The following is a 15,024-nucleotide window of genomic DNA, read 5'->3' as shown; positions in this document are numbered from 1 at the left end:
TTCCGCAGATCTTCCGCAGAAATGACACTTCCGCAGATATTCTGTATCATTACAAAAGTGTCTCAATTGAAAAAAGAAAAAAGCTGGCTAAAAATGTTTTGGTGGACATGTGACCTTAAGCAGTTATGAGCAGCAGGCTGTTCAATATACTGTGTAATATATCAATGTTTAACTTATTACTTAACTGTTAGATTTTATGAGATGAAGGGAGTAAAAAAAGAAAATCGCCCAAACACAGCCAAAAAAATCTGCATCATATAATATCGGCCATCAGCTACTCTGATTTCTCAATATCTGCATCGGCTTTGGCATCGGCCAAAAAAATCCATATTGGTCGACCTCTAAAAGCTATCACACAATTCTTAAAGGTGCCCTAGAATGAAAAATTGAATTAACCTTGCCATAGTGAAATAAAAAGTGTTCAGTAAATGGACATCACATACAGTGAGTCTCAAACACCATTGCCTCCTCCTTCATATGTAAATCTCGAGCATGAAAAACACCACGGAAAAATAAGTGAATCTCAACATAACACCAATCGTGACGCAATCGTTGGGGATCATTTATATGTATGCCCCCAACATTTGCATATGTCCAAACATGTGAATTGTCAGGCGGAACTGATGGAGCCAAATCATCAGGACTGCAGGTAAATAAACCAACACTTGAGGGATAGCAAAAACGGCAACTCTCATGGACACACGTCATGTTCCAGGCTGTGTAGGAGACGTGAGGACTTTTCTACCCTTCCCACAGATAAAAAATGCCAACAGTCAGGTTTATAATTGGGTACCGCAACAATTTAATTCAAGATTGTTTGTTTGTTCGGCCCATTTCAAGCAAGCTTCGATCAGCTTCTTAAACTGAAGAAAGTGGCACTTATAACTGTATTCCTGCAAGCAGTAAGTAGCAATTGTATCCACTTATTGACAGTTTAAGCAATGTCTGATTAAATTGAAAGTTTCTTAGAGAGGCCGCATTGTCTAGATAACGCAAGATGCTAGTACAGTAACAATAGGAAAATGTGTCTAATGACAAAGGTTAATATTATTTTGTATTACAAAATACAACCGTAGATACATTGCTCACAGATTGTTTACTCGATCCTTCTAGCAAACGTCACCTTTTACACCATATAAGTTAAAACGATAGTGATTTGAGGCTATTCATTTTGTAAAAATATTTATATTTATATTTTTGAGAACTTAAGTACGATGTTTTTGCATGCTTGTATTTCAGAGTACATTACAGTCACTGAATAGCCTATATTGTGACTAATGTTATATAAACATGCAATATCGTTGACGAAAAAAGATGAGTCTAAAATTACTGGTTTTGGATTTGTCTGAGGGAATGAAGAGCGTTCGTGCGGTTGCCAGATTTCAGTAATTTAAATCCCCCAAACAGAGCTTTTCTTTGAAAAGAACATGTATACTATCTGGTGTTTTACCTAAACTTACAATCTGGCAACCATATGCACGCAAGCTCTTTCTCGTAAGGGATGATCTGAAAACACCAATAAATAAGTTAGCAATCTTCATTTGAAATGTTCTGCTTAAAGTGTCATTCAGTTTGTCTGTGTTCTGTCAGGACGGTCAGGACTCTTGAGCCGCTTCGCTGAACAGCTGAACTGCTGTGAGCTGCTGAAATAAGCCAAACAGAGCAGAGCTCAACATTAATATTCATGACCCTTCTAAATGAGGCAAAAAGCTTAGGGACAATTTATAGGGCTGTTAATGGACCTGTAAAACTGTATCTGGACCATTTTTGCTGTTAAATAAGCCACTTGTAGATATCAGAGAACAATTTAACATTGTTTCAGCTCATTCTAGGGTACCTTTAAGTCCAAAACGGAGAGAAAAAGATGCATTTTCAAACTAAAACATATTAGCGTGGACAAGGCCTAAGGGTGTTGATAAACAAATGCATGAATTCACAATGGACTGAAAATCCCCAAATCAGAAAGCTTACGTTACCATTTCAGAAGACCACCACACGCAACTGTTATATACACATTTGTTTTGTGCATAATGGCAAATTGTTTTTAAAGGTTTCACCATTGTAGTCAAAACTCTTTCCCTGCAGAGGCAGAAACAGTCTGGCTTTTCTATTGATCTCCCAAGTTAACAAATCTCATTATCTGTGAAAATGATCTCTGAGATACACAGAGGAGAAAAAAAAGCTGTGAGCCTTTCTTTCAACATGAGAGGGTTATTTCAAGTACCCTGTCTGGCTCTGATGAAAACCATTAGACACAGGTCTTGTTAAGAGAAGATATGGTGTTCTGATCATTTATACCATATCAGTATGTGGTCTGCAGATATTTAACTAGATTGGCGAACAAGTGCACTTTATTTTAAAATACAAAGATTTTAATTATTTAACTCATTGTGGGCTTTGGTGATCTCTCGTTGACTATATGGTAGTATAACAAAGAGTATGATAACTCTTTAGTGTTTTTTTGTGACATATTTTTTGACATATTTACATTTATAAATTTATTTTGTAAGATGCATACTATTTGCACCCTAGTATGGTTGTACATTAACAGGATAGATATTATGAGTAATATAAAAATGTTAATTTAGCATAAATGTTTTAAGTTTTCAAGCAAAACTATAATACATATTGTAACAGTATATGTTTTGACCAGTATATTAAGTCATATTTGCACTGTGCAAATTGCAATAGATGCTATACACTAAGTGAAAATAACAGCATTTCTTAGCAATCTGATATTTTCAATCAGTCCCTCCAGAATTTCACAATATTTTTTTGTGATTTTTGCGATCAATATGACAATATTTTGTGGAGGTAATTTCCAGAAATTTCCGAAAAAATTTGCGATGTTTTTTTTTTTAAATAATTAAGATACCACATTTACTATATTATGTATTATGTTATATGCACAATAGTCATACACAACAATAGAACAAACAAATGCACAAATCTTGTCTATTTTGGTATCTTACACAAAAAGGCTAGTCCAGTGGTGTACTATTAGCTTTAATAACATGATCGCTTAGGGTGGGAAATATCTGGGAAAAGTAAATACAGCAATAAGCAATTGCCTTAGGCTATATAAAAAGTTCTCAATTAATTATAATTAATTAATCAAGTAAACAGTCAGTAATAAAATAAGAAATAATAAACAAATGATATGAAGACAAATAAATACAATGATAAATAAATACAAAAATGCTTTTCTAAGTGTTTTTTTTATCGTTTAAGTCAGGCTACTGTTATTTTTTTTATTTTGTTCAGTGGTTGTTATTTGATAGGTAGCCTATAGGCTGCGTTTGCTTTCACTTTAAAGATTACTGCCTACAGTAGGCTAATACACGGACCCAATAGCCTATAGCCTATACTGTCACACTTCCCAAACCTATTCACTCAAGACACAGCCAAGACGGACATTTAGACATAATAATGGGTGTATTTGATTACGATTGTTAAAGGGCATAAGCCTACATAAAAACAGATCTGTAGCCTATACTCGCGAGCACTGACAGCTGGCAAACAATCCTCCGCCAGTCTGTGTCCATCGGTCCGTGTGTCAGGAGCGAATTGAGTTCTGACTGTTCAATAGTTCAATGGTATTATACTTCCAAATAGTGGCAGGTTCTATTTGCACCTCAGTGTTGCTGTACATTAAGCAGTATGCAATAATAACAGTGTAAATGATTATATTTGTTAAAATTATTAAATGAATGCTGGATTACTGGGACAATAAAGCCCTCCCTATACAGACCCATAACCGATAAACACACTTTTTGAATTGAAAACTCATTTTACTCACACTCATATTAAAACTCACACTCATTTTAATTGAAAATAAATGCCTTTTAGGTCTGATATATGATGGGAACAGAGTGCAGCCAGTTTGGGAAAAGGGGGATTCAAACCTCGGGTTGATTTGCGTCAAAATTTTCTGTGAATGGGCAGAGTTAGTGCAAATAGCATTTGGCCTTCACATGATATTTTCTTTTCCCATGTTTTTATTAAAGATTTGAGGATTTTCTGGTTCAATATGTTTTGCTTTTACCGGAATCTCAAATGCTTCCGTTTCAACTTCTGTTGACAACCTGATCCCCTAAGTGACCTCAAGCAGGTTGTTTTCCATCCTATTTCTGGATCACTGTGCGAACACAGCACACAAACACAGACGTTTGTGTAGTATATTTCGGCCGTAATCGCAATTGATTCTTTTTGACCTACATGAATTGGGTGAACTTTCGAAACTCGCTCCCCTTAAGTTGTTGGAAGCTTAAAAGAACAATTATATGGCTGATTTAATTTAATTAAACTCCAGCAAGGTTAAAAAGGGTCAGCTCGAGCACTCGCTCAAATAAATAAGTTCTAACGTAGCCATGCTTATTTAATCTAGGAGGCAACAGCTCAATGGCACTACAAAAACCATTGTGTTGCTCTCCTCTCTAGAAAAGTTTTACCTATAATTGTGCTTTTTTAAGTTCTCCTTTCATCGCCCTCTCTGCCGGTGCACCTCATCTCTTTTTATCACCCTCTCGGATGCCTCTCTGTTCCCACGTCTCGTCTCGGCTCGGCTCTGGTCAGATGGGAGCAGCTGTCGGTGTCTAACTGGGTAACTCATTACCTGGCAGCTCTTATTGAGCCGGTGCAAAGCTGTGTCGGGATTTGTGAGGCTGACTAAAGGTTATATCAGTCTGTAACGTGATAATTTGAGATGTACACAGTGTGTCAAACACATCAAGCCTAATTAATGTTGACAGCAAGGTCAAGTGCTCCCCTTCATTGACAACAACATGCTAAAGGATTCATAATTGAGGAAGTGTCTGGAAAAGATAAGGATGATGGCTGTACAGATGACCAGTGTGATTCACACTGTAGTGGACTATAAACTATAATAATGGAGTTATTTGTATATTTTTTGTATATCTGAGCACTGTATTGGCGAATAGTGGTTAAATACCTGGAAATCTATAGGTTGCAGGTTTGAGCCACAAGCTGGTAATTTTGTGCAAAACATTATTTTTTATTAAATGTTACTGTAAGGTGCTTTGTATTTCCCATTCCCAGCATGCACTGGGGCATTTATAATTAATATGGTTTGACTGTTTTTACATAATATTTTTCTCATTTATTTAAAATTTGTCTTGTGATGTCAAGATGCACTTGTTTCTCTACTCAAAACCTTACAGTTGCAGTGATATTTCGGTTCATTATATTTTGTTTTTGTCTCATGAGTGCTCGTGTAGCACAATACATATTCATGTGATTTTGTCAAACAAATGGTTTGATGTCCAAAATATAGTCCTGCGTGAAATGGAAAACTATCTGAAGCACATAATATTGAAAAAAGTGAATTACTCTTTTAAGTTTGATACTACTTGAATAAAATAAACTTTATTATTGTAAGTGGCACAATGTTGTCATGGTTCTATGTTGCTTGAACTTTGTTTGACCATATTCTGGAATGAGTTTGTCACCTTGGTTACTCATTTGATTTGTCATCACGTTCATGTGTAATGTCATTAATCTCCTCGTTCGTCTGAGTATTTAAGTAACTGTGTTTTCAGTTCACATTTGTCTGGTCTTGTTGATGTATGGTTGTGTTTGCCTTTCTACCCTTGTTTGGATATCTTTTTGGATAGACAGTTTCAACCTGATTCCTTCATCTTCGTATGTTTGTATACAGCCAAGTGAGATGGAAGACTAGACCAAAATATACAATCTAGTTTGCAGCCTTTCTTTTGTGTATTTTATTACCCAGGTTTAACAAATCAACTGGATTCAGTCTGGAATGAAGTCAGAATCTTTGTTTAGCTGGATTCAGGTGAGAATCTCTATCCGGGTCACGGCACCAAAACTGTTGGAAACTCATAAGTGAAGACCAGGAGAACTTGGGTATATCTTTCAAGCAGGCGTTTTTCTTTATTGAGAAACATGTGGCATCGATAGCTGCAGTCGTCCAAGACTAATTCAAACCGGTATTTATTGTAATTTATCCAGTAGAAAAGAGAAGGAGAGAATCTAAACAAAGGAATGCAAATGTTGTATTGGTAAAATGACCCACCCCAGACATTTATTTAAAAAAAATATATATAAATTAAAAAAAAATTAATAATAATAGATTTATTTATAACGCACTTTTCATTCTGAAGAAGTAGTTTTAGAAGAACCCTACATTAAAATGATAAACAAAACAAAAACACAAACTCAGTGTTACCAAATAAGAGGAATGTTCTGCAGGAAAACACACACATTTGAGAAGGACAAGTAACCTGTTACTGTCATTCCTTTATCCTGTAAATAGACAAGAAATGTATTTAATTTATATCAAATTACACACTGTAATCCCGTTACACTTACTTCTCATAAAATATATGAATTACATTTAGCGTCCTACAGCAGATATTTCAGCTAAATTAATGTTTTTGCGTTTATTTGTAATTGTGTCCCACTCTATTGTGTTCCGTCTGTTTGACCCTCTGCATCTGCACTCATTCAGTGAACTTTGAAGTTTAACACATTCAGGACTCGCAAAATATAAATCCTTGTGTGAATTAGTAGCATTTACAGATGAGGATATAACTACTGTTCTCTATATAGATCAAAGTATATAACCTTTAAAATGAAAGTTTTCCTCTGAGGACGTGCACACATCTGTCAAAGGGCATGACAGGGTATGTTAAATGCATTCACGTGAAGCTAAAAATAAATAATTTACCATGTACCTTTCCAGCAGCTGCTCACTCTATTTCTTCCACTATTTCTAGATGCATTTTGTCCATAGAAATGCATTATTCAGTGCTGTAATTTGCCGCAGCTGGTGGAAGTTGGTGGTAGACCCGACTAATCGATAATGAGAATCATTGTCAATGATATTCATTATTGATTATTATTATTTTTATCAACTAGTTGTTGCAGCCAGACTGGTGTTCAGAAGTATGCCTACTATTTATTTATTTGTAGTGTACTTTTAAGTAAATTAATACATTGATAAAGACATGCAAACATTTGCTTTGTTTTTAATTTTATGAAGATCTAATTTTACCTAACTTTTTCCCATTATAATGTAAAATGCAGTTTTTATGATCCAGTGTTAATCCTAATAAGCTGAACATGTTGTAGCTACACTGTATCCAAGAAATGACCCTTTTGGTCATGACTGCTTACGAGAGCACAAATGTTCACTGACTGGCATCTGAGAAGCAAACATTGAAGCCTGGTTTACTCCATTTGTCAAGACTTTTTATGGCTGAGGATTATTTTGTCCCAGCATCAGTGTTAGCATGACAAAACTTTTTCTGCAAGATGAGCCAGGCCAAGAATGATCTTGTCCTTATGCGTACTTGGTAAATTATTCATCTCCGCTCAGCATCATTCACATTCATGGCTGCTGATTACTCTAAATGCTTTAGCCCTGGGGGCTGAACAGTCCCCTGACTGCTCACATTAATAAAAGCTAATTAATGTAAGGGCTAGGAGAGCAGTATGGGAGTAATGAATGATGGTTAAAGCTCTGATCAAATACTCAGCCATTAATTGGCTTTACAAAGTCATCCTCCACGATCACAGTATCTGTCATGTCATTGACTGCATAATGAAAGAGAAAGGTTGCTATGCTATACTAGCATGAAAGAGATCAGGCAGGCCATATAGTCAAGCTCTGCTGGTCCAATTCCTATGTGCTCAATTGCCAACTCTCAAACAGAATGCCTTACTTAAGCATAAATTAAGTTCAGTCAGCCAGCTTGACTGCTTTCACTGCATGCTGCTTTGCAACCCACCTCCTCCCCAGCTCCTCCTTAAACTGTGTTTAACTTAATATCATTCTGTTGTCATTGATGCATGCTCTGTTCTTAAAGGGTTAGTTTACCCAAAAAAGAAAGTTATGTCACTAATTACTCATTCTCATGTCGTTTGACATTCGTAAGACCTTTGTTTATCTTCGGAACACAAATTAAGATATTTGTGTTGAAATCCGATGGCTCCAATATGCCTCCATTAGCCACAATGTCATTTTCTCTTTCAAGACCAATAAAAGGCACTAAAGGCACCTAAGTCCATCTCACTACAGTGGTTCTACAATAATTTTATGAAGCTACGAGTATAGATTTTGTGTGCAAAAAAACCCCCTGAATAACGACTTATATAGTGATGGCCGCGATTAAAAAAAAAAAAAAACTTTGTAAAGCTTTGAACCGTTATGAATCAGTTTATCGAATCAGCGGTTCGGATCGTCAAGGTCACGTGACTTCAGCAGTTTGGCGGTTTGACACGCGATCTGAATCATGAATCGATAAGCTGATTCATTGAGCTCAGAGGCTTCAGGAAGAAGTGTTTTGAAATAGGCCATCACTATATAAGTTGTTATTTAGGTTTATTTTGCGCACAAAAACTATTCTCGACTGAAGTGAGATAGACTTTGTAGTGACGTCTTTAGTGTCTTTATGGGTCTTGAGAGAGGAAATTACATTGTGGCCAATGAAGGCATTTCTGAGCCATCAGATTTCAACAAAAAATATCTTCATTTGTGTTCCAAAGATGAACGAAGGTCTTACGGGTTTCGAACGACATGAGGGTAAGTAATTAATGACAGAATTTTTCATTTTTGGGTGAACTAACCCTTTAATGGGGGATTTACTCTGTCTTCCCAGTTTTAAAAAAATGGGAGGTTGTCCTCAGAAGCTGCTGCATTTCCCTGCCTTGGCTTTTCATTGAGCACTTGAAAAGGACATATATTAGGGTCCACACCAAAGCACTTTAGCCTTCTGTTTATTATAATTGTAGCCTGCAGTTATGTCATCAGCCGCTGTAAAGTCGGGTGGATTCTGATTCTGAGTGTGGTCCACTGGGTGGTTCTTTTTTTCGTTCATCAGATGGAAAAAAGGGTGTGTTTGGCTAAATTTGGCACTGTTCACACTGATCAGCGTTTGATAAGAAGCAGTGCATGCCGGTTTGAAATTTTGGGCTGCATCAGAAATCGCATACTCTCTTGAGTAGGTTATTTTGAAGAAGTACTTAAAGTTCTAAAATAGTATGTTCTATAGTATATGTGTAGTATGAATATAATATGGATGTGCTACAATCGTCATGTCATCATTATCATGTGACCTAACTGTGTGACCTTGACATCTCCATTTTCAACTTATTCATGGCTGTCGCCTCCTATATCCTCATTAACTATTCCCTACATTAGTCCTCTAACAATATATAATTTGAAGGAATAAATTAAAACGAGTGAGCAAATTCAGAAAGAGTGCTGCTTTTGTGTAGTTTGTGTTTGCTGTGTAGTAATGAAAATATTTCCATCATGGAAACCAGGCATAAACCTTGATTAAACATTTAATAATCAATTAAAAGTAATTTGTACCTGTATGATATTATGCTGTACCCACATTGGATCAGCGGTTTGGATAATTTAGCTGTAGGTACCATCTGCTGATCAGACTCTGGAGTTCATTCGGTGTGACCCACACAGTGCATTATGGGTATTCTCTAGCTAGCCCTTGAGTGTACTTTGAATGTACACTCGTTATCACAGTGCATTATTGTGGGATTAAAAGAGAGAATTAAACTCCTTTTTGAGGTGCAAGTTTTTTAAAGTGTTTGTAAAGCAGACTACTAATATATACTTTTATAGGCTTGCAGCTTGTCATGCTCATAACTAGATTTCTAAAATTCTGTTTCTCACTTATTCCAAGTAAATCAGCTGAGAATATAAGTAATATAAGTTACCACAAAATTAACAAGAATAAGAAATAATGAGGTATGCGTCAGTTTGTTAATTAAAGGTGCCTCAAAGAACCATGAGATCACACACTTAATCGCAGTTAAAATGTCTCCATATATACCGTAAGGGCCTCTTTCTTTTACTCACATCAATGTCACGCTAAAAAGCCGGATAACTCAGTATAACTGACAGTGAGAAATTAAGTTTGCACTAAATAGGTGTGTTTCAGTATAGCTTAAGTGTCTGTCATACCCACTTATTCACTATGACGTGTATACGGTCTCTAACGTATGATCTTAAGTGACCGATCAGAGCATAGCTACACTGTTAGCAATTTCTGTAAATTTCACAGTAATTAACTGTAAAATGAACTGTATTTTACTGTAAGACAGTTATACAGTATGTTACTGTATTTTAAAGTTGCATTGTGGGAAATTTCCCACTGGCACCACTAAAATACAGTATTTTTAATTTACTGTAAATCAAAATACAGTATAAAAAATGAGCGCGAAACCTGACCAATCACAGAACGGCTTGCTTGGCGAGAGAAAAATGAGCGCGAAACCTGACCAATCACAGAAAGGCTTTTATTTCCGCTTGGAGAAGGAAAAAAGAAGACAGGCACAGATGCAAGAACATGTCAGCTGCAAAGGTTTGTGCAAATATTCTTACTTATTCTTTGTTTATTTTATATTTGTAGTTTAACAAAAAAAAGAAGAAAAAAACAACGCCACCTCACATACAACGTTACTGTGTGGAGAGACTGTGAGAGCTCAGAGAGATTTGTGGCGCCACTCATTCCAAATATTAATATTTCTTTTTTTATTTCCTTTTTATGGACGTTTCACCATCAAAATATGGACATAAGCTGGTCTCTGTCTTAGGTTTGACGAACACATTATATGAGCAGGTGAGTGTTCACGTGAAAAAACGAGCTTTTGTGGGTTTAACGTTAGTTTAAAAGTCAGTCATTTACCCCCGCTAAGTTACACAATCGTCTGCCGATAACCTATTACGTACCCCATATAAATGTTCAGCATGCATTTGTTGTTAGAATAAAACACGCAATGTTCGTATGCAAGCACTGTGGCGTCTTATTTGCCTTTATTAATTATGCCAAAGGGCACAAAAACATGGCGAACTTCAGGTTTGCGTGTGGGAGTTCGTTCCTGAATCCCCGTGCACGTGCCAAAGCCTCTCCGCACTTCAGTCACACATGCAAGTTACCGCAAACACAGAAAGGCCACGGATCACATAACGAACAGATCGGAACAGCACGATCTGATTTCTAGATTCAGCGAAGGCTGTAATGGACCAAATGGGCTAGTCTTTGTCCACACGAAGCCAGAGCTTTTCGTATCTGATCTTTTTTTCCACCCTCGTTTCTTCATATCTAAGATTGTACATTCGAGATGTATATATATATATATATATATATATATATATATATATATATATATATATATATATATATATATATATATATATATATATATATATATATAAAAATTAATGTCAATGTCAGATTTCTGGCTCTAAAAAGTATTTATAGTAGTTATAATTTATCATTTTCATTAAAAGAGATTAATATACTGATGTATGTATTAACTAGTAATAATAATTAAAATTAATTAAACATTTAAATGGATAGCAGCAATAATATATTTTGTCAGCACCTCTAGTAAATTTCATATTATTTATAATTGTTGTTTATAATTGTTATAATTGCATAACCATGGGAGAAATGTGAACTCTATTTGTAACAAAAAAAGTTGATTGTCAATTTATCCAGAATCATGTAGTTCTAGGATAGTTTTTTAAAAGCAAACATGTTGGTTTATTCGTAGCATGTTCATTATTCATCCATGTTTAATATTCTGCTTAACATCTCCTTAATAAGTTTTGAATAACAAGGGTAACTAAATGATGATAATCATTTTTGAATAACAAAGGTAGGCCTAAGCAAATTATGATTGTCAGTTTTGGGTAAACTATCCTTTTAAACTAATAACAAAAGCTCCATCTACATACTGTCACTGACACCAAAATAAAATGTGAAATGTTTTTCAAAAGTTAAACACTACATTTATCAATGTATTATTATTATTTTAGGGGATTCAGTTCTACACAGAAAAATGCATTGATGCTGGCAATTGAAACATCGAGTACCAAGTGGAAGCAACCAATACTTTGGAGTTTTCAGAGGTAAGTACATCTTGCATTATGCTATAATATTAAACATCAAAGGGATAGTCCAACCAAATGCAATCCAAATGAAAATGAAAGTTCTGTCATCACTTACTACTTCAGTGAAACACAAAAGAAGATATTTTGAAGATGTTTACATATAATATTTTGAAGTGATGAAAACTTTCATATTTGGGTGGGCTATCCCTTTTAAAGTCACAATATCTATGATGTATAGAATATTCAAAAACCAGTAGAACAATGTTATGCATTTTGTAGATTTGTGTACTTACTAGTGTAGTCAAAAGTACCATCTACAAAATTAAGTTGGTATTGAAATTAAAAAAATGTGACTACTAGCATTCACTCCAATCACAGATATACTACGAGCATGTGAACACTATGGTGAATCAGAGGTGTTTAAGAATCCGTTCAGAAATGCAAATATTATCACATTTTTTGAATTTCAGTACCGACTTGGTACCTCAGTTGGTACTTTTGACAACAGTAGTAATTGCATTCATTTTTTATTAAATAAAATGTATATGAACAAACTTTTACATCTTTAATAAGTTTAAGGCTTCTTTTGTGCTGTTATAAGCTGTTTGAATAGTTATCAAGGAGCTCTAAAGACCGGTTACACTCACTACGTGAATGAATCACGTTTGTGCCGAAGACTCATGGTATATGAATGTGAATCAATGCAATGTAGGAACTCAAAAAACGAAAACAAACATTCACCTTTAATCCATGAACACATCCATAACTTATTCTGCAATCTCAGTGTTTCAGTCTGTGTTTCTTATCTTAATAGAGTTAAATGAATAGTTCATCCAAAAATGAAACTTCTGTTATTAACTCACCCTCATGTTGTTCCAAACTTTAACAAATTAAGATGTTTTTAATCTCATAATTTTTGTCCATCCACTGATGTCCACTTAACCAAAATATCCCGTTTCAAAAAGTGCATATGGATTCAAATCATATGGATTACTTTAACATTGTCTTTATGCACTTGATGCTAAAAAACTTTGGTTGACTGGATAGACAAAAATAAAGAGAGAGTGAGACATTAATTTATTTTTATTCTGAAAATGAACCAGTCTAATGGGTTTGAAACAACATAAGTGTGAGTAAATGACACCAATGTTTAAAATGTTTTTACACATCAAATGATCTTACAAATTCTTTCTTTTATGTAAAGGTCCACTGTGAGGATTAACCCCGACCACAGCAAGTGCTCCTCAAAGTTCCAGGTCAGCAAAAGAAGTGGAAAGATAGTAGCCTGACAAGCCAGAGCCACATCAAGATGTTTGGTCTGGAAACTCACCATTGACGGCTCAATCCGAGGGGCGGATAAACGGTTGTCTTTCAAACTCCCTCTGCACGCAATTGTATAGCGCTACACCAACCAGAGCAACGTGAAGTGGAGCTAGTTGATATATTAAACTTTCGCCGTATCCGGACGGCTAAACTCCGAACACATCTTCCCTTTTTAAGAATGACTTCAATGCCGTTCTGTTCTTTTCTCAGAGAAAAGCTTAACTCCAAGTCTTCCAGAGTCGCGGTCAAAGCTGATTCGAAAGACCGCCGCCGTTCGCCAGTTTCTGTGTTTACTAGTGGCACGCAAGCGCAACTCTGCCGTCATTATGTTAAGCCCGCCCACTGACTCTATACACGATGTGATTGGTATCTTTTAGGGCTGGACAATAATTCAATATCAATATATATCGCGATATAATTTTTTTCAATAACGGTGATATGATTTTTAAACACATTTCCGATATTTCGATATACACATACATTACAGCATTCCTCACTGACTGATGTTCAGGGCGCAGCCGTCAGAAAGAGCAGAACACGATTGGCTACTTGCGCGATGACGTACACCACGGACACGCAGCCAGTGCTCAGCAGTAGTAAGGCTGATAGATCCAACGCGGCAAGTTTTAGCTACAAAAAGAGTTTCCCTGACTAATACAAATGTGACTGGACGAGCTTCCACAAGTAAGGAGAAAGACTAACTTTCTTTAGTGGCGTGGAAGTGGTTCGGCTATCTACAGCACTATTCACACGGGATTAGTAGCCTGTTATAGAGACCTCTGTGATTTAGAAATGACTCCCCCACATCTGAGTTTTGCGTGGCGCATTCGCACGGGATAAGCAAGCCTGTGATTTTACTTGAATTTACTGACTTCTCCCGGATATGATAGACTTCGTTATAGATATCTGTATGAAATCATAAACAAGCATCGATATCGTTTTGATTATTTTACAGTAGCCTAATAAATAAACATAATTTCGTTTAGTTAGCGAACAGACGCCATGAACCGAGCTCAGACCAGCGGCAGGAGTCAGATTTATTTTATCACGAGTGAGAAGCTCACAATATAGGCTACGACGGATGATTCAGTTTCAAATGCAAAAGTGGCTATTTAAACAAGCTTGTCATTGTACTGTACTGTTCTGTTCTGTTTTTCATTAAGAACAGTAGGCTATTGGTGTTAATATTAAACACCATTCAATCAGATTACTCTCAAATTGAAAATCATTCTAAAGTGAAAGTATAATCCGTGCGGGCGCGGCTGCACGGGAATTCAAAACAGTGCGCATTATGAATGCAGACTTTATTCTTCGTGAAAGATAAAGATAGAAATGCTCACAGGAAGAAAAAAAGCTTGCAAAAATTATATACAATCCGCCTAATCCTGGCCAAATCACAGAGATGCCGATTCGCACGGGACTAATGTTATCACAGGACCTCGGTGTTCGGCGAAATATGGTAGGTAATTTGCGGGGGAATTTTTACTTTACAAATTACAGACATGGCCGATTCGCACTGGATTAAGATCACAGACATTCTCTGCAATTATTAAAAATCACCAGAGGTCCCCAGATAATACTTGTCCCGTGCGAATGGGGCTTAAGATCTGATATTAAACTTCAGGTTTCAGTGTGCTGCAAAATGTGCCGGAGAGGTGCCGACTAGGGGTGTAACAATACATCGACATAGATGCATCAATCTAATGTCTAATAATACGATGCCAAGCGTTAAAAATAATCCATGTAGACTATTTGTGTAAGAGGCAAGTGGCACATTTGTTTTAATGCTTTCCACA

The 15,024-nt window shown here is 36.0% G+C and overlaps 1 long non-coding RNA gene across 1 annotated transcript; it reads left to right on the top strand.

The window, feature by feature from the left end:
- The first annotated feature begins 10,067 nt into the window (after positions 1 to 10,067).
- LOC137062997 (uncharacterized) lies at positions 10,068 to 13,451 on the top strand. Its single transcript, XR_010901327.1, has 4 exons — positions 10,068 to 10,370; positions 10,587 to 10,628; positions 11,831 to 11,923; positions 13,110 to 13,451. It is a non-coding gene; the product is annotated as an uncharacterized lncRNA (long non-coding RNA).
- Positions 13,452 to 15,024: the final 1,573 nt, after the last annotated feature.

Source organism: Pseudorasbora parva, chromosome 23 (assembly GCF_024679245.1).
Source record: "Pseudorasbora parva isolate DD20220531a chromosome 23, ASM2467924v1, whole genome shotgun sequence".
Taxonomy (NCBI): Eukaryota; Metazoa; Chordata; class Actinopteri; order Cypriniformes; family Gobionidae; genus Pseudorasbora; species Pseudorasbora parva.
This window is presented reverse-complemented; position numbering and strand designations above follow the sequence as displayed.